The following is a 19501-nucleotide window of genomic DNA, read 5'->3' as shown; positions in this document are numbered from 1 at the left end:
TCTCCGTGTGATCGACCCTTACTCACGTAAGGTTTATTACTTGGACGACCCAGTGCACTTGCTGGTTAGTTGTGCGGAGTTGTGACAAAGTGTGTGAATTACGTTCCAAGCACCAGGTTTTTGGTGCCGTTGTTAAGGATCACAATTTTGTGCACCAAGTTTTTGGCGCCGTTGCCGGGGATTGTTCGAGTTTGGACAACTGACGGTTCATTTTATTGCTTAGATTAGGTAATTTTATTTTTATATTTAAGCTTTTTACTTTTTATTTTTGAAAATTTTTTCAAAAAAAAATTTATTATTCTATGTTCTTCAGAATTTTTAAGAATGAATCTTAGAGTTTCATGAGATATGTTGAATCCTGGCTGGCTGTTAAACCATGTCTAATCTTTTGGACCGAGGTTTCAACTATCCTTAGAAGAGATTCTTTGTCTTTCTCAGCAAATTAGCTGTTGTATGTAATGACCTGCTAAAGCTTGGCTGGCCATTGGCCATGTCTAGTGTTTGGACCGGAGCTTTCACTCAAAGCTTGGCTGGCTAGTAAGCCATGTCTAATTCTTGGACTGGAGCTTTAGACTAACATTGCATGATTCCTGGAATTCTTATTGAAAATTTTGAAATCCTTATTTTTCTTTTTCCAATTAATTTTTGAAAAATACAAAAAAATTTACTAAAATCATAAAAGCCAAAAATTTGATATTTCTTGTTTGAGTCTAGTGTCAATTTTTAAGTTTTGTGTTAATTACATCTTTGTAACATTTTCTTTGAATTTTCGAAAACCCATGCATGATGTTCTTCATGATCTTCAAGTTGTTCTTGATGATCTTCTTTGTTTGATCTTTGCATTTTCATGTTTTATGTCTTTTCTTGTTTTTCATATGCATTTTCAATTTGTTAGTGTCTAAAGTTTGAAAATTTCTAAGTTTGGTGTCTTGCAAGTTTTTCTTTTCTAAAAAAATTTTCAAAAATAAGTCCTTGGAATCTTGACATTCAAAGTGTTCTTGGTGTTCATCTTGACATTCAAAGAATTCTTGCATGCATCATGTGTTTTGATCTTGAATTTTCATGTTTTGAGTCATTTTGATGTTTTTCTCTCTCCTTATTAAAAATTCAAAAATAAAAAATATCTTTTCTTTATTCCTCTCATAAATTTCGAAAACTAGAATTGATTTAGTTATAAAGTTTTAAAATTTAATTGTTTCTTATGAATCAAGTCAAATTTTCAATTTCAAAATTCTATCGTTTCAAATCTTTTTTAAAAATCAAATCTTTTTCATTTGTTTTAACATATTTTCGAATTTTTTATTGATTTTCAAAATCTTTTTCTGATTCCTACTTCATATTTTCGAAAATCTCACTAACATTTAATGTTTTAATTCAAAAAATTTTTCAAGTTGTTACTTGCCTATTAAGAAAGGTGAAATCTTTGAAATTCTAAAATCATATCTTTTAGTTTCTTGTTAGTCAAGTAATCAACTTTATTTTTCAAAATCAAATCTTTTTAATTTCCAATTCAAATCTTTTTCAAAATGATTTTTAATCATATCTTTTTCTATTTCAATCATATCTTTTTCAAAAAATTAATTTCAAAATCTTTTCTAACTTCTTATCTTTTCATAATTGATTTTCAAATCTTTTTTAATTAATGATGAGCGGATATTTTATACGCTTTTTGGGTTTAATTTCATATAGTTTTGAGTATGTTTTAGTTATTTTTTAGTCTATTTTCATTAGTTTTAGGAAAAATTCATATTTCTGGACTTTACTATGAGTTGTGTGTTTTTCTGTAATTTCAGGTACTTTTCTGACTGAAATTGAAGGAGCTGAGCAAAAATCTGATTCAGGCTGAAAAAGGACTGCTGATGCTGTTGGATTCTGGCCTCCCTGCACTCAAAGTGGATTTTCTGGAGCTACAGAACTCGAAATGGCATGCTTCTAATTGCGTTGGAAAGTAGACATCCAGGGCTTTCCAGCAATATATAATAATCCATACTTTGCACAAGGATAGACGACGTAAACTGGCGTTCAACGCCAGTTCTCTGCCCAATTCTGGCGTCCAGCGCCAGAAAAGGATCAAAAGCTGGAGTTGAACGCCCAAACTGGCATAAAAACTGGCGTTCAACTCCACAAATAGCCTCTGCACGTGAATTACTTAAGTCTCAGCCCAAGACACACCAAGTGGGCCCCAGAAGTGGATCTCTGCATCATCCATCATAGTTTACTCATTTTTTGTAAACCTAAGCTACTAGTTTAGTTTTTAAACAACTTTTAGAGACTTATTTTGTATCTCATGACATTTTAGATCTAAACTTTGTACTCTCTGACGGCATGAGTCTCTAAACTCCATTTTTGGGGGTGAGGAGCTCTGCTGTGTCTCGATGAATTAATGCAAGTATTTTTGTTTTCTATTCAAACACGCTTGTTCCTATCTAAGATGTTCATTCGCGCTTAACTGTGATGAAGGTGATGATCTGTGACACTCATCACCATTCTCAACCCATGAACGTGTGCCTGACAGCCACCTCCGTTCTATATCAGATTGAATGAGTATCTCTTAGATCTCTTAATCAGAATCTTCGTGGTATAAGCTAGAATTGATGGCGGCATTCATGAGAATCTGGAAAGTCTAAACCTTGTCTGTGGTATTCCGAGTAGGATTCAAGGATTGAATGACTGTGACGAGCTTCAAACTCCTGAAGGCTGGGCGTTAGTGACAAACGCAAAGGAATCAAGGGATTCTATTCCAACCGGATCGAGAACCAACCGGTGATTAGCCGTGCTGTGACAGAGCGCGTGAGCGTAGTTTTCACTGGAAGGATGGAAGGTAGCCATTGACAACGGTGATCCACCAACATACAGCTTGCCATAGGAGGACGTGCGTGCGTGAACAAGAAGACAGAGGAAAGCAGAGATTCAGAAGACAAAGCATCTCCAAAACTCCAACATATTCTCCATTACTGCATAACAAGTAACCTTTAATCCATGCTCTCTTGTTTATTTGCAATTCAACTGATAAACATAATTGACTTTCTGACTAAGATTTACAAGATAACCATAGATTGCTTCAAACCAACAATCTCCGTGGGATTCGACCCTTACTCACGTGAGGTATTACTTGGACGACCCAGTGCACTTGCTGGTCAGTGGTACGAGTTGTGAAAAGTGCGATTCACAATTTGTGCACCATGTTTTTGGCGCCGTTGCCGGGGATTGTTTGTGTTTGAACAACTAACGGTTTATTTTGTTGCTTAGATTAGGAAAATTTTTCTTTTTTGGTTTAGAGTCTCTTATTATTGTTCTTGGTTAAAAATATCCTTCTTTAAAACAAGTGTTACATTTTACTGCCCAATTGGCTAGAGCGTTAGTCTAAGCCCGTGGCAGTTTGGTACACTCTTTTTAAAATCTTTTTCAAAAATAATATTTTCTCTATTAAATTTTGTGCCAAACTTTAAGTTTGGTGTTTTCCTGTTGATTTCCCTTGATTTTCGAAAAATTTATTTTGGTTTTCAAAAAATTTTAAGTTTGGTGTTCTTCCTTCATGTTCTAGTGTTTTTGAGTTTTTCTTGTGTATTGATCTTAAAATTTTTAAGTTTGGTGTTCCTTGGTGTTTTTCCTCCAAAATTTTCGAAAATAAGGAGCATTAGATCTAAAAATTTTAAATCTTGTGCTATCTTATTATTTTTCTCTTTCCTCTTAAAAATAAAAAATATCTTTTCTCTCTTTTTTAAAAACAAATTTTCAAAATATATTTCTAAAATTCAGATTTTTATTTCAAAATTTAAAACTTTTTTTTTCAAAATCATCATATCCTTTTCAAAACTTCCTAACCACTTTCTCTCTCCTCAGTTTTTCAAAAATCTTCACTCAATTTTTATTTATTTTATTTTAATTTATTTCATTTTCGAAATAAATATATAAATAAATAAATAAAAATATTTTTTCTATTTTACATCATCTCCCTTTCTCCATCATGGACCTAAGCGGAAATGAACAGTCCAGGAGGACTCTGGGGTCATATTCTAACCCCTCTACTGCTTCATATGGGAGTAGTATCTGCATACCCTCCATTGTAGTCAGTAGCTTTGAGTTGAATCCTCAGCTCATTATCATGGTGCAGCAAAGTTGCCAGTATTCCGGTCTTCCACAGGAAGAACCTACAGAGTTTCTGGCACAGTTTTTACAAATTGCTGACACAGTACATGATAAAGAAATAGATCAGGATGTCTACAGACTATTACTGTTTCCATTTGCTGTAAAAGATCAAGCTAAGAGGTGGTTGAATAACCAACCTAAGGCCAGCATAAGGACATGGAAACAGCTGACAAAAAAATTCCTGAATCAATATTTCCCTCCAAAAAGGATGACACAGCTAAGGCTGGACATCCAAGGCTTTAAACAAGGAGATAATGAATCTCTTTATGATGCCTGGGAGAGATATAGAGAGATGCTACGAAAATGCCCCTCTGAAATGTTTTCAGAGTGGGTTCAGTTAGACATCTTCTACTATGGGCTTACAGAAGGAGCCCAGATATCTCTAGATTACTCAGCTGGTGGATCTATCCACATGAGAAAGACAATTGAAGAGGCTCAAGAGCTCATTGATACAGTTGCCAGGAATCAGCATCTGTACCTAAGCAGCAACCCTTCCATGAATGAAGAGGTTAAAACAGTAACTGCTGAACTCAGTCCTGTAAAACAAGCTGCTGAATTCAATCAGCAATTGGACTTTCTAACAAAGCAGCTAGCCGAATTTAAAGATAGGTTACAAGAAACAAGGATGGCTAATATACATATGGACGAACAGTTTAAGCAAACAAAGCAGCAGCTGTCAAGGCAAATAGCAGAAGAATGCCAAGCAGTTCAACTAAGAAGTGGGAAAACATTAAATACCCCACCTCAAGGCAGCAAAAAGCTAAGAAATGAGCAAACCACCCAAAATTCACCTGAGGACAGTAAGAGCCCAGGGAAAAGTCATTCTGGAACTGAAACGCCAGAAAATTGGTGGAAGGCTGGCGCTGAACGCCCAGACCATGCCCAGGACTGGCGTTCAATGCCAGAAATGGGCAAGGATCTGGCGTTGAACGCCCAAAATGGGCAAGATCTGGCACTGAACGCCCAAAATGGGCACAGTTCTGGCGTTCAGATGCCAGGAGCAGACAAGGAGCTGGCGTCCAGTTTCACTCCAGCTTCTAACTCTCGCACTCAATTGCCAGTGAGGGATCAGACACACACAAGTGCTGATAACAACCCCTCTAAAAAGGCTTCTTCAACCACTTCTGTAGGCAACAAACCTGCAGCAACTAAGGTTGAAGAATATAAAGCCAAGATACCTTATCCTCAAAAACTCCGGAAAGAGGAGCAGGATAAGCAATTTGCTCGCTTTGCAGATTACCTCAGGACTCTTGAAATAAAGATTCCATTTGCAGAAGCACTTAAGCAAATACCTTCTTATGCCAAGTTCATGAAAGAGATCTTGAGTCATAAGAAGGATTGGAGAGAAACAGAAAGAGTTTTTCTCACTGAAGAATGCAGTGCAGTCATTCTGAAAAGCTTTCCTGAAAAGCTTAAAGACCCTGGGAGTTTTCTGATACCATGCATATTAGAAGGTAATTGCACCAAGACAACTTTATGCGATCTTGGGGCAAGCATCAACCTAATACCTGCATCCACTATCAGAAAGCTTGGCTTAACTGAAGAAGTTAAACCAACCCGGATATGTCTCCAACTTGCTGATGGTTCTACTAAATACCCATCAGGCGTGATTGAAGACATGATTGTCAGAGTTAGGCCATTCGCCTTTCCCACTGACTTTGTTGTGCTGGAAATGGAGGAGCACAAGAGTGCTACTCTCATTCTAGGAAGACCCTTCCTAGCAACTGGACGATCCCTCATTGACGTCCAACAGGGGGAAATAACCCTGAGAGTCAATGATGATGAGTTTAAGTTGAACGCTGTCAAAGCCATGCAGCATCCAGACACATCAACAGACTGCATGAAAGTTGATCTTATTGACTCTTTGGTACACTACAAGAAAACACTCCTTTTGCCACGCTTTTAAAGCGTGGCGAAAAGCTCAAAAAAGCATGGCGATAGCTTTTCGCCACGCTTTTTGAGCTACCGCCACGCTTTTGAAAGGGTGACCTATCAAAGGGTGGCGGTTGCTCTATCGCCACGCTTTTTGCAGCCTATTGCCACGCTTTTTCTTTTGCCATGCTTTTTACAACTGGCCACCCATTAAAGCGTGGCCGTATGCGAGAGATATGGCCACGCTTTTAAAGCATGGCCATATGGGAGATATGGCCACGCTTTTGAAGCGTGTCGATAGGGATAGATACGGCCACGCTTTTGAAGCGTGTCGATAGAGATAGATATGGCCACGCTTTAAAACGTCGCGATAGGGAGAGATACGGCCACGCTTTTGAAGCGTGGCGATAGAGAGGTATACAGCCATGCTTTAAAAGCGTGGCGAAAACCTTGTTAAATTAAAAAAAAATTCTTTTCCTTACTTGATCTTCATTACTACACTATAAATTTTCAATCCTTTTTTTATTACCAAACCTACAAAATTACAATTGAAGATGAAAATGAAGCAAAATTACAACATGATTTAAAACCGGAAAAAAAAAGATAGATCATCATGACACTAGTTCTTCTTGGCTCCTAATGCAATTGTATGAACTCTTTCAACATCAATCCAAGCCTCTGCAGCCTGCAGAACCAGATCCAAATCTTCTTCATAAAAAATAAAAGGCATAATAAAAAAGTACACAATCGGTGAGTGGCAACAAATAAAACAATGACTCCTTCATCAACCAGAAAAAACTAGAACACCACTTTAAAACACTTGTAGATATGTTAATCAATAGTTACACATTAACACAAGCAATAATTTTAGACTGGAATCGGTTCTAACTGATTTTGCATTGACTGGTTAATGGAATTTTTTATTTATATTCTTCTAGAAAAAAAAACTAGTGCAAATATTTACTCCTTAAGTATTTAAGCTTTGTCCTATGATGTTTGAATGAGGAGTTTCTTGCAACCAAATGATTTATAATGCTGTATCTCTAATTCATAATGATCAAGTGTCATTATCTTTTTAATATAATCTTCAAACTTCAGAAATGAACATGATTGGTTGAGATATTGATGGTGCAATGTGCTCAGATTTAAGTGTATTATGAACCTATGTGCTCCATAAGAGTTGCAACCCCATCGCAAAACTGTAGCAGTTCCATCTCTTTCTATTAGAAATTTAGAACTAGCTAGCTCGATTTCTTTGTATCATAATGAATAATGAATATCAATTATATTTTCTTTTTGTATGTGAAGTAATGAATATGATGCACATCAAAGATAGTTATAAATAACTAAGATATTAATAGGAACACAAAATCGAGACTATGTTATAAATAACTCCTAAATTAAACAAAGACGCTGCTTCAACAAATACGCAGATACAAGATCCTCATAAAGTCAAAATAGTATATCTAATAGTACTATAGTAGAGAAATAGAGAAGACTTAGATTACCAGCTCAACTTGTTTGGAGGCCCCAAAATCTGCAAGTTTAATGCAACCTTTATTATCTACAAGAATATTGGCCCCCTGAAATTGTTTACAATTGAACATTAGTAACTCAAAAAAGGAGATCTGACATGCTAATCAATGATACTACAAGAAAAATCACCTTATTATTATTATTATTATTATTATTATTATTATTATTATTAATATTATCAAACTTTGGTGTCAGGATTCCAAACTGACGACATTTCTTGGATTCAATATTCACAAATTGCCTAAAGACTCAAACCCATAAAAGAATTGCTGCATTTATAATCTAAAGAGAGAAAATTACAATATTGGACCTACCCAAAAGCTTCAACCTATTTGAATTCTTTTGGAATGTATCTTCTAGCTTTCTCTGCCTTAACAATATGGAGTTAATACAAGGCACTGATAAACAAAGAAAAAGAACAGTTAATGAAAGAAACAATTCCCATTTTCCACAAATTAAAGTTGAACATACATAAACAACACTTAGAGAAAGATTCATTGTTACAATTTTGCAGACTTAATGAATTACCTTCCTCTAAATACCTATGTGATGTCTTTTAAAGCCACCAAAGTTGTTTTCAACATGTCAAGGCCAGCCTGGTTTGCAAAGATGAACACCGGCACTGACTACGATCCAGACAGAGAATCATATATATCTTAAATTAAAGGCTTTCATGGAAATGATGAACTCTACTATGAACAAAACATCTGCCATACCTTCAAAGAACAGCACAAAATGGCATCCTGATGATGCCACAAATGTTTAAGCACTGACTCACTAATGAGAGAATCAGATCTCAGCAACTCTGCCCCCAAATAATAACTGTTATTAGAAGAAAAAAGAACAAAAAAGTGAAGGGCATCATTAGATACTTTTCAAGAATGAATATTCAACAATAAAGCTTGAACACAATACAACAGATGCAGACTTGCCTATAACTGCAGCAGATCCAGTTGGCTAGTGTAAGAGCCTCTGGAGAACCAGGAGAGAGTTTTGAGCCAACTGCCGAGTTTATACCAGATGGAGAAATCGCCATGGCAACCCTCTGCACAGAGGAAATCACACTACGGATGTCTGCTCCATTGCGACGGCGCTGGCTCGGGGATCGACAGTTTGAGAGTTGCAACAGGAATCTCTCATGCTTTAGAAATCTGGATGAAGAGAGCAAGGGATAAGTTAGGACAAACTCCAATATAATAATTTTTATCAAATAAACTAGAATTCTATCCCTGAAATGAACAGTATTGCCTAGTTTATGTTAAAGATAAGAACCATTGCCTTAATTATACAATCAAAATGATCATGTTTTCTGTTTTCATAATTGTGAAAAGAAAAACATAAACATAAGAAAAATACTGTTTACTGTCTTCATTTCTTATTTTCACGGCTTCCTTTTTACAAAATTTTGAAAACAAGTTACACAAAAAATGTAGACAAAAAATAAACCAAACCAGAAAAAACTTTTCGTTTGTGTGCTATCTAAAAAGTATTTAAACCTAACTATGTCCAAACCTGCACTTTCCTTTTTTCCTCCTCAAGCTTCATAATTTTCTTCCCAAAGTGCTTTTTGAGTGCTTCAGTATCAATTCCAATGCGCTTCATCTTAGACTGCAAGGAAGTAAAAATGTACGACAATTAAAACACCATAAAATGGAACACTTACTGATTCACTGTTTGAGGCCCCAAGATATTAGCATAAGGACAAATTAAGAAAAACAATTAGCACATTCCAATATCACTTGTTTTTTGTTTTTAGCCTTCCAATATTAATGTTATGGAAACCGATGCTGCAAAAATCCTTTATTTTAAAGTTCAATATACTATAGTGTATATAGTAGGAGCAGAAAAGACAAGCTTTATTTAAAAACTTGAAAGAAAAAAAAAGGTAATGACCGAAGAAAAAGCTTTAATTTTGAACTCTGGAGTTCAGGTTTAAGAACGGCCAATATCGTATGGTGTACAAGCTTCTCGTATATTCATTGTTCTTCAGTTACTAGATTTATTTCTAATCTATTATACATAAAGAGAATATTTAGTATACACGAAGGAAGGCCCACTTCTTTGCATATGTCAGCCAACTCCAAACATGTCCTGAAATAAATCAAAGCATAGCCTATAGTTTAGCAAAAATAACCAAGACTCAAAAAGAAGCAAAGATTTTGCAAGAGCTGTTGAGAAACATACACAGATGCCAATTCGAAAGGCTTCAATATTGCAGCACAACCAGCTGCCAGAGCAGGGGCAACCTTCCATGTAGCCATTAACAGAGGATAGTTCCTAAAACATGATATCTAGTTAGCCATCAAGATAGCAATTTTGCTAACAGAGAGAGGTAACTAGTTTAGGGATTGTAAAAAAATATAACAGCTAAAATATCAAATAATCATCCATAACTGAAATCAATAAATCAACATCACAGTAAAAAACAGCAGCTCTTATTAACACAATAAAAAACTCTAGCTGCACAACAGAACCAGAAATCAAATAAATCATCAACAAAAATTCAAAAACAGCAACAAATAATCAACAAAAACTATGAAATCAATAAATCAACAAAAATTCAAAAACAACAGAGCCAGAAATTCAAAAACAGCAGCAGCAGTATAGCAAAGCCATTTTTCATCAATAATTTCAATAAAAACACAAAACTCTGTAATCTTATCCATGATTTCACTTCCAGAAACAGAGTTAATCAACTAAGAACAAGGAAGAATGAGGGTATCAATTAATCATCAAGCAGTAAGCCAGTAACAGAGTTAATCAACCAAGAACAAGCCAGTAACTACAAACAAAGCGTTTTCAAGAAGCAGTGGCTTAAGAAAGCAGCAAACAAACACACCTGAGTTGCATAAGTCCGCTGAAAAGGGCTCTTCTCTGCATTGAGCTGAAAGAGAGAGAGAGAGTACGGACATCTTTGAACTGAAGGAGGCCATAAGGTCGCCGAGGTAGGAGACAGTGCGATGAGCGGATTCGATGAGCGGAAGACGAAAATGAAGATTAACAAGATGAAGAAGGGTGAAGGGCTAAGGGCGAGTGATGAAGATTAACAGTGCGATGAGCGGATTCGATGAGCGGTTTCGAGTGACAAAGGCTAAGGGCGAAGGGCGAAGGGTGAAGGGCGAAGGGCGAAGGGTTCAGGCCGAAGTGCGAAGGGTGAAGGGTGAAGGGTTCAGGGCTAAGTCTAATGGGAGGCACTCTTCAGGCTTAGGGTTTCGAGTGATTAGGTCTTTGGGTGAAGGGTTAGTGTCTTGTCTTTGGGTTGGAGACCGGGTTGGGGACCGGGTTGGGAGCCGGGTCAGGGGCCGGGTTAGGGTCAATGGGTTGGAGCCCCTCTCGCCACGCTTTTAAAATGTCACTGTTTTGCTCTACGGCCACGCTTTTGAAGCGTGGCAGAAAAGCACCTTTTGGCCATGCTTTTAAAACGTGCCAAAAGCGTACTTGGATATGGCCACGCTTTGTAAGCGTGGCCGTAATGAAACCCTGTCGCCACGCTTTCAAAACGTCCTTGTTTCTCTTTATGGCCACGCTTTTGAAGCGTGGCAAAAAAAAACGTGGCCGTTTCTCTAACCAATTGCCACCCATACAAAAGCGTGGTCGTTGATGCTTTTTGCCACGCTTTTAAAGCGTGGCAATAAAAAAGGTGGCCAAATCTCTAATCTATTGCCACCCACATAAAAGCGTGGCCATTGACCACTTTTGGCCACACTTTTGAAGCGTGACAAGAAAAAAGCGTGGCCATAGGCCTTTTTTCTTGTAGTGGTAGAAGAGATCAACATGGCTGAGAGTCTCGAATCAGAGTTGGAAGACATCTTTAAAGATGTTCAGCCTGATTTGGAGGATTCAGAGGACATGAAAGAGCCTCTGAACTTTCTTCTGAAAGAGGAAAAACCTCCTAAACCCGAGCTCAAGCCATTACCACCATCCTTGAAATATGCATTTCTGGGAGAAGGTGACACTTTTCCAGTGATCATAAGCTCTGCTTTAAATTCACAGGAAGAGGAGGCACTTATTCAAGTGCTAAGGACACACAAGACAGCTCTTGGGTGGTCCATAGGTGACCTTAAGGGCATAAGCCCAGCTAGATGCATGCACAAAATTTTATTGGAGGATAACGCCAAACCAGTGGTGCAACCACAGCGGCGGCTAAATCCAGCCATGAAAGAAGTGGTGCAGAAAGAGGTCACCAAATTACTGGAGGCTGGGATTATTTATCCTATTTCTGATAGCCCCTGGGTGAGCCCTGTTCAAGTCGTCCCAAAAAAGGGAGGCATGACAGTGATTCATAATGAAAAAAATGAACTGGTTCCTACAAGAACAGTTACAGGGTGGCGCATGTGTATTGACTACAGAAGGCTCAATACAGCCACCAGAAAGGATCATTTTCCTTTACCATTCATAGACCAGATGCTAGAAAGACTAGCAGGTCATGATTATTACTGCTTTTTGGATGGCTACTCAGGCTATAACCAGATTGCAGTAGATCCCCAGGATCAAGAGAAAACAGCATTCACATGTCCATCCGGAGTGTTTGCTTATAGAAGGATGCCATTTAGGTTATGTAATGCGCCTGCAACCTTCCAGAGATGCATGCTCTCTATTTTCTCTGATATGGTGGAAAAATTTCTGGAAGTCTTCATGGATGACTTCTCAGTATATGGAGACTCATTCAGCTCCTGTCTTGATCACCTGAAACTTGTTCTGAAAAGATGCCAGGAAACCAACCTAGTTTTAAACTGGGAAAAGTGTCACTTCATGGTGACTGAAGGAATTGTTCTTGGGCATAAAATCTCAAACAAGGGAATAGAGGTGGATCAAGCAAAAATAGAGGTAATTGAAAAATTACCACCACCCGCCAATGTTAAGGCAATCAGAAGCTTTCTGGGGCATGCAGGATTCTATAGGAGGTTTATAAAGGATTTTTCAAAAATCGCAAAACCTCTAAGCAATCTGCTAGCTAATGACACGCCATTTGTGTTTGACACAGAGTGCCTGCAGGCGTTTGAAACGCTGAAAGCTAAGCTGGTCACAGCACCAGTCATTTCTGCACCAGACTGGACATTACCATTTGAGCTAATGTGTGATGCCAGTGATCATGCCATTGGTGCAGTATTGGGACAGAGGCATGACAAGCTTCTGCATGTCATTTATTATGCCAGTCGCGTTCTAAATGATGCCCAGAAAAATTACACAACCACAGAAAAAGAACTACTTGCAGTGGTTTACGCCATTGACAAGTTCAGATCATACTTAGTAGGATCAAAAGTGATTGTGTATACTGACCATGCTGCTCTTAAATATCTACTCACAAAGCAGGATTCAAAACCCAGGCTCATCAGATGGGTATTGCTTCTGCAAGAGTTTGATATAGAAATAAGAGACAGAAAAGGGATAGAGAACCAAGTGGCTGATCATCTGTCCCGGATAAGGTTCATACCCAAGGAGTACAACAGGATACAAAAGAAGAAATTAATTACTGATGCAAAGTACTACTTGTGGGATGAACCTTATCTCTTTAAGAGATGTGCAGACGGAATTATCCGTAGGTGTGTGCCTAGAGAAGAAGCACAGAGGATCCTGTGGCATTGCCACGGATCTCAATATGGAGGCCATTTCGGAGGTGAACGAACAGCCACCAAGGTCCTCCAATGTGGCTTCTATTGGCCCACACTCTATAAAGATTCCCGAGAGTTTGTACGTAATTGTGACAGTTGCCAAAGAGCTGGTAATCTGCCTCATGGTTACGCCATGCCTCAACAAGAAATCTTAGAAATTGAGTTGTTTGACGTATGGGGAATTGACTTCATGGGACCTTTCCCACCATCATACTCAAACACTTATATTCTGGTGGCAGTTGACTATGTATCAAAATGGGTTGAGGCTATTGCCACACCCACCAATGATACTAAAACAGTGCTGAAGTTCCTCCAGAAACATATCTTTAGCAGGTTTGGTGTCCCTAGAGTACTAATCAGTGATGGGGGCACTCACTTCTGCAATAAACAACTTTACTCTGCCATGGTTCGGTATGGAATTCGGCACAAGGTGGCCACTCCATATCATCCACAAACCAATGGGCAAGCTGAAGTCTCTAACAGAAAATTAAAGAAAATCCTGGAACGGACAGTAAATACCTGTAGAAAGGATTGGGCACGGAGCTTGGATGATGCTCTGTGGGCTTACAGGACAGCATTCAAGACCCCCATAGGGACATCTCCATACCAACTCGTGTATGGTAAGGCATGTCACCTGCTCGTGGAACTGGAACATAAGGCCTACTAGGCAACCAGATTCCTAAACTTTGATGCCAAATTAGCAGGAGAAAAACGATTGCTCCAGCTAAATGAGCTAGAAGAATTCAGATTCACAGCTTTCGAAAATGCCAAGCTTTATAAAGAAAAATAAAAAAAAATGGCATGACAGAAAGCTATCATCTAGAATCTTTGAACCAGGACAGAAGGTCCTGTTGTTTAACTCTAGACTCAGGCTATTCCCCGGAAAACTGAAATCCCGGTGGAGGGGACCATATGTGATTACAAGTGTATCACCATATGGTTATGTGGAGCTTCAAGATATTGATTCTGATAAGAAGTTCATTGTCAATGGACAGAGAATCAAGCATTATCTTGAAGGCAACATTGAGCAAGAATGCTCAAGGCTGAAGCTAGATTAAAAGCTCAGCAAGGTCCAGCTAAAGACAATAAAGAAGCGCTTGCTGGGAGGCAACCCAGCCATGGGGCAACAATCCTCTAAGCATTTTGCCCTATTTCTATTTTTTATTTGTTTAAATAGAGTTTATTGATAACAAGGTAAATAATCATTTACAGAAGACCTCGGCACACAAAACAGAAAAAAAGAGCTCACTGGCAAGAAAACGCCAGTAAAGGTATATTTTGGGCGTTCAACGCCCAAAATGGGCATCCACTGGGCGTTGAACGCCAGTAATGGTAGCAATCTGGGCGTTCAACGCCAGAAAGGGGCACCCACTGGGCATTGAACGCCAGTAATGGCAGCAGTTGGGTGTTGAACGCCCAGGAGATCAGCATTTGGGCGCTGAATGCCCAAAACAGGCAGTGTTTGGGCGTTCAAACGCCAGGATAGCAAGGAGGAGCCAAATCCATTTTTTCACCCGTATTTCCATTCTAATTTCAAATTTTATGTTTCAATGCATGATTTTTACATGAACATGTTAAGAACCCTGATTTCTAAAATTCTTAATTTCTAAAAATCCGTTTTTCCAAATTCAATCCAACTCTTTTCAAATCTTTTCTGAAAACAAATCTATCTTTTTCACTCTAAAATCTTTTCAACTAATCCATATCTTTTTCAAATCTTCATATTATCTTTTTCAAAATTCAGATTTATCTTTTTCAAAAATCTATCATATCTTTTCAAAATTAAACTATATCTTCTATCTTATCTTTTTCAACTCAATCTTTTTATCTTATCTTTTCCAATTTTTCGAAAACCCACCCCCTCATCCCTTTAAATTTGGGTTCGGCCTGCCTCCTCCTCCATCAACAATCGCACCTAGCTCTCCTTCTATCCCTCTCCTTTCTTTTCTTTTTCTTGAGGACAAGTAAACCTCTAAGTTTGGTGTGTTTATCCGAGATCACTAAGATCATGGCTCCTAAAGGAAAACAACCCACTCCAAGAGGCAAGAAAGAGAGCGTTCCAAAACCACTTTGGAATCAAGGGAAGTTCTTATCTAAAGAACATTCAGACCATTATCTTAAAGTAATGGGTCTGAGATCAGTGATCCCGGAAGTCAGATTCGATTTGAAAGAAGATGAATATCCAGAGACCCAGGAGCAAATTCGAATCAGGAACTGGGAAGTCCTAGCTAATCCTGAAACGAAAGTAGGAAGGAACATGGTCCAGGAGTTCTATGCTAATATGTGGCAGACTGACAAGCAAAAACTATCTGGAACTGCCTTCTATGAATTTCGGACCATGGTCAGAGGAAAGATTGTTCATACCACCCCTGACAAGATCAGAGAGATCTTAAAGCTACCTCAGCTAAAGGATGATCCAGACTCCTTCAACAGGAGGATGATGAGAGCAGACATTGACCTGGATAAGATTCTAGAGGACATATGTATCCCTGGAGCCAGGTGGACCACCAACACAAAGGGTGTCCTAAATCAACTCAAGAGAGAGGATCTCAAACCAGTCGCCAGAGGATGGCTGGACTTCATTGGGCGTTCTCTGTTGCCCACTAGCAACCGTTCTGAAGTCACAGTTAAAAGAGCAGTGATGATCCATTGCATCATGATGGGAAAGGAAGTGGAGGTTCATCAGCTGATTTCGACTGAACTCTACAAAATTGCTAACAAAAATTCTAAAGAGGCTAGGTTGGCTTATCCAAGCGTGATTTCTCTGCTCTGCAAGGACGCTGGAGTAAGGATGGGAATAACTGAGTATATCCCAATTGAGAAGCCTATTACCAAAGCATCAATGGAAAAACAACAAGCACAGGAGGATCCCATCAAGAAGAGAGCACAGGAATTCCTCCCAGAGATCCCTCAATCTGAATACTGGGAGTATCTTGAGATGTCTGTTACCAAGATACGGGAAGCTATGGAGCAAATAATAAAAGAATAGAAGGAACACAGTCAAATGCTGACCTATATGTTTAAAGAACAAGAGGAGCAAGGGCGTGACTTAAGGGAATTGAAGCGCCAAAAGTCTTCTCTTGTAGGACCAAGCACCCCAAGGATCAGAGGAACCCCCGTTCCCCCAGAATAAAGGTTGTTAATTTCCAATTTCTGCCTTAACTCTGTGACAGTGTCCTTATAGAAGTTTACCTTAGGAGTCATATAGTAGTAAGTAGTATCTATTTTGATTTTATCTCCAATTAAGCTATAGTTTATTTTTCTCATCATCAGCAAACATGAATAAAGTAGTAGATCTTTTGAATAAGAGGCAATAAAATTTTGAGCTTTAATAAGAGAAATTCTAATTAGTTAAATGTGGTGGCAATACTTTCTGTCTTCTGAATGAATGCTTGAACAGTGTATATGTCTTTTGAATTTGTTGTTTAAGGCTGTTAAATATGTTGGATCTTGAAAGAATGATGAACATGAGACATGTTATTGATAATCTGAAAAAAAATCATAAAAATGATTCTTGAAGCAAGAAAAAGCAGCAAAGAACAAAGCTTGCAGAAAAAAAAAAAGAGAGGGCAAGCAGAAAAAGCCAATAACCCTTAAAACCAAAAGGCAAGGGCAAATGAAAAGGATCCCAAGGCTTTGAGCATCAATGGATAGGAGGGCCTAAAGGACTAAAATCCTGGTCTAAGCGGCTAAACCAAGCTGTCCCTAACCATGTGCTTGTGGCGTGAAGGTGTCAAGTAAAAACTTGAGACTGAGCGGTTAAAGTCAAGGTCCAAAGCAAAAAGAAGAGTGTGCTTAAGAACTCTGGACACCTCTAATTGGGGACTTTAGCAAAGCTGAGTCACAATCTGAAAAGGTTCACCCAGTTATGTGTCTGTGGCATTTATGTATCCTGTGGTAATACTGGAAAACAAAGTGCTTAGGGCCACGGCCAAGACTCATAAAGAAGCTGTGTTCAAGAATCATCACACTGAACTAAGAGAATCAATAATACTATCTGAATTCTAAGTTCCTATAGATGCCAATCACTCTGAGCTTCAATGGATAAAGTGAGATGCCAAAACTGTTCAGAAGCAAAAAGCTACTAGTCCCGCTCATCTAAATAGAATATGAGCTTCAATCAAAAACTCTGAGATATTATTGCTTCTCAACCTATTAGTCTTCTATTTTATTTATCTAGTTGCTTGAGGACAAGCAACAGTTTAAGTTTGGTGTTGTGATGTGCGGATATTTTATACGCTTTTTGGGTTTAATTTCATATAGTTTTGAGTATGTTTTAGTTAGTTTTTAGTCTATTTTCATTAGTTTTTAGGAAAAATTCATATTTCTGGACTTTACTATGAGTTGTGTGTTTTTCTGTAATTTCAGGTACTTTTCTGACTGAAATTGAAGGAGCTGAGCAAAAATCTGATTCAGGCTGAAAAAGGACTGCTGATGCTGTTGGATTCTGGCCTCCCTGCACTTAAAGTGGATTTTCTGGAAAGTAGACATCCAGGGCTTTCCAGCAATATATAATAGTCCATACTTTGCACAAGGATAGACGACGTAAACTGGCGTTCAACGCCAGTTCTCTGCCCAATTCTGGCGTCCAGCGCCAGAAAAGGATCAAAAGCTGGAGTTGAACGCCCAAACTGGCATAAAAACTGGCGTTCAACTCCACAAATAGCCTCTGCACGTGAATTACTTAAGTCTCAGCCCAACACACACCAAGTGGGCCCCAGAAGTGGATCTCTGCATCATCCATCATAGTTTACTCATATTTTGTAAACCTAGGCTACTAGTTTAGTATTTAAACAACTTTTAGAGACTTATTTTGTATCTCATGACATTTTAGATCTAAACTTTGTACTCTCTGACAGCATGAGTCTCTAAACTCCATTGTTGGGGGTGAGGAGCTCTGCTGTGTCTCGATGAATTAATGCAAGTATTTATGTTTTCTATTCAAACACGCTTGTTCCTATCTAAGATGTTCATTCGCGCTTAACTGTGATGAAGATGATGATCTGTGACACTCATCACCATTCTCAACCCATGAACGTGTGCCTGACAACCACCTCCGTTCTATATCAGATTGAATGAGTATCTCTTAGATCTCTTAATCAGAATCTTCGTGGTATAAGCTAGAATTGATGGCGGCATTCATGAGAATCCGGAAAGCCTAAACCTTGTCTGTGGTATTCCGAGTAGGATTCAAGGATTGAATGACTGTGACGAGCTTCAAACTCCTGAAGGCTGGGCGTTAGTGACAAACGCAAAGGAATCAAGGGATTCTATTCCAACCGGATCGAGAACCAACCGGTGATTAGCCGTGCTGTGACAGAGCGCGTGAGCGTAGTTTTCACTGGAAGGATGGAAGGTAGCCATTGACAACGGTGATCCACCAACATACAGCTTGCCATAGGAGGATGTGTATGCATGAACAAGAAGACAGAGGAAAGCAGAGATTCAGAAGACAAAGCATCTCCAAAACTCCAACATATTCTCCATTACTGCATAACAAGTAACCTTTAATCCATGCTCTCTTGTTTATTTGCAATTCAACTGATAAACATAATTGACTTTCTGACTAAGATTTACAAGATAACCATAGATTACTTCAAACCAACAATCTCCGTGGGATTCGACCCTTACTCACGTGAGGTATTACTTGGACGACCCAGTGCACTTGCTGGTCAGTGGTACGAGTTGTGAAAAGTGTGATTCACAATTTGTGCACCAATTAACTACTTAACTTTTTGTTTGATTTTTAAAAAAATTCTTCTCTTTTTCAAAACCACCTAACTATTTTTCTCTCTCTTATTTTCGAAAATCACTAACCTTTTTTTTTTTAAAATTGCTTTTCATTAACTAATTATTTTAAATTTCAATTTAATTTTATTTTCCTTCTTAATTTTTGAATTCTAACTAAATTTTAAAATGAAAACAAAAATATTTTTCCTTTTATTTTAAATTAAATTCGAATTTTCTCCACCCTCTCTCATCTCCTTCTATTTATTTATTTATCTACTCACACTTCTCTTCTACTCATAATTCAAACCCCATCTTCTTCTCTGTGTTCGAGTTTTTCTCTTCTCCTTCTTCTATTCTTCTTTTCTTATACTCACATAAGGAATCTCTATACTGTGACATAGAGGATTCCATATTTTCTTTGTTCTCTTCTTTTTTATATGAGCAGGAACAAGGATAAGAATATTCTTGTTGAAGCTGATCCTGAACCTGAAAGGACTCTGAAGAGGAAGCTAAGGGAAGCTAAAGCACAAATCTCTGGAGAGAACCTGAAAGAAATTTTTGAAAAAGTGGGAGACATGGCCGAACCTAATAACAATGGTGGA

The 19501-nt window shown here is 38.2% G+C and overlaps 1 long non-coding RNA gene across 1 annotated transcript; it reads right to left on the bottom strand.

The window, feature by feature from the left end:
- Positions 1–6521: 6521 nt before the first annotated feature.
- LOC112740400 (uncharacterized) lies at positions 6522–7957 on the bottom strand. Its single transcript, XR_003171138.2, has 3 exons — positions 7872–7957; positions 7530–7604; positions 6522–6706 (listed from the first exon to the last, which is right to left on the bottom strand). It is a non-coding gene; the product is annotated as an uncharacterized lncRNA (long non-coding RNA).
- Positions 7958–19501: the final 11544 nt, after the last annotated feature.

The sequence above is a fragment of the Arachis hypogaea genome, chromosome 14 (genome assembly GCF_003086295.3).
Source record: "Arachis hypogaea cultivar Tifrunner chromosome 14, arahy.Tifrunner.gnm2.J5K5, whole genome shotgun sequence".
Classification (NCBI taxonomy): domain Eukaryota; kingdom Viridiplantae; phylum Streptophyta; class Magnoliopsida; order Fabales; family Fabaceae; genus Arachis; species Arachis hypogaea.
Note: the sequence above shows the minus strand (reverse complement) of the source record. Positions and strands in the feature narration are given on the sequence as shown.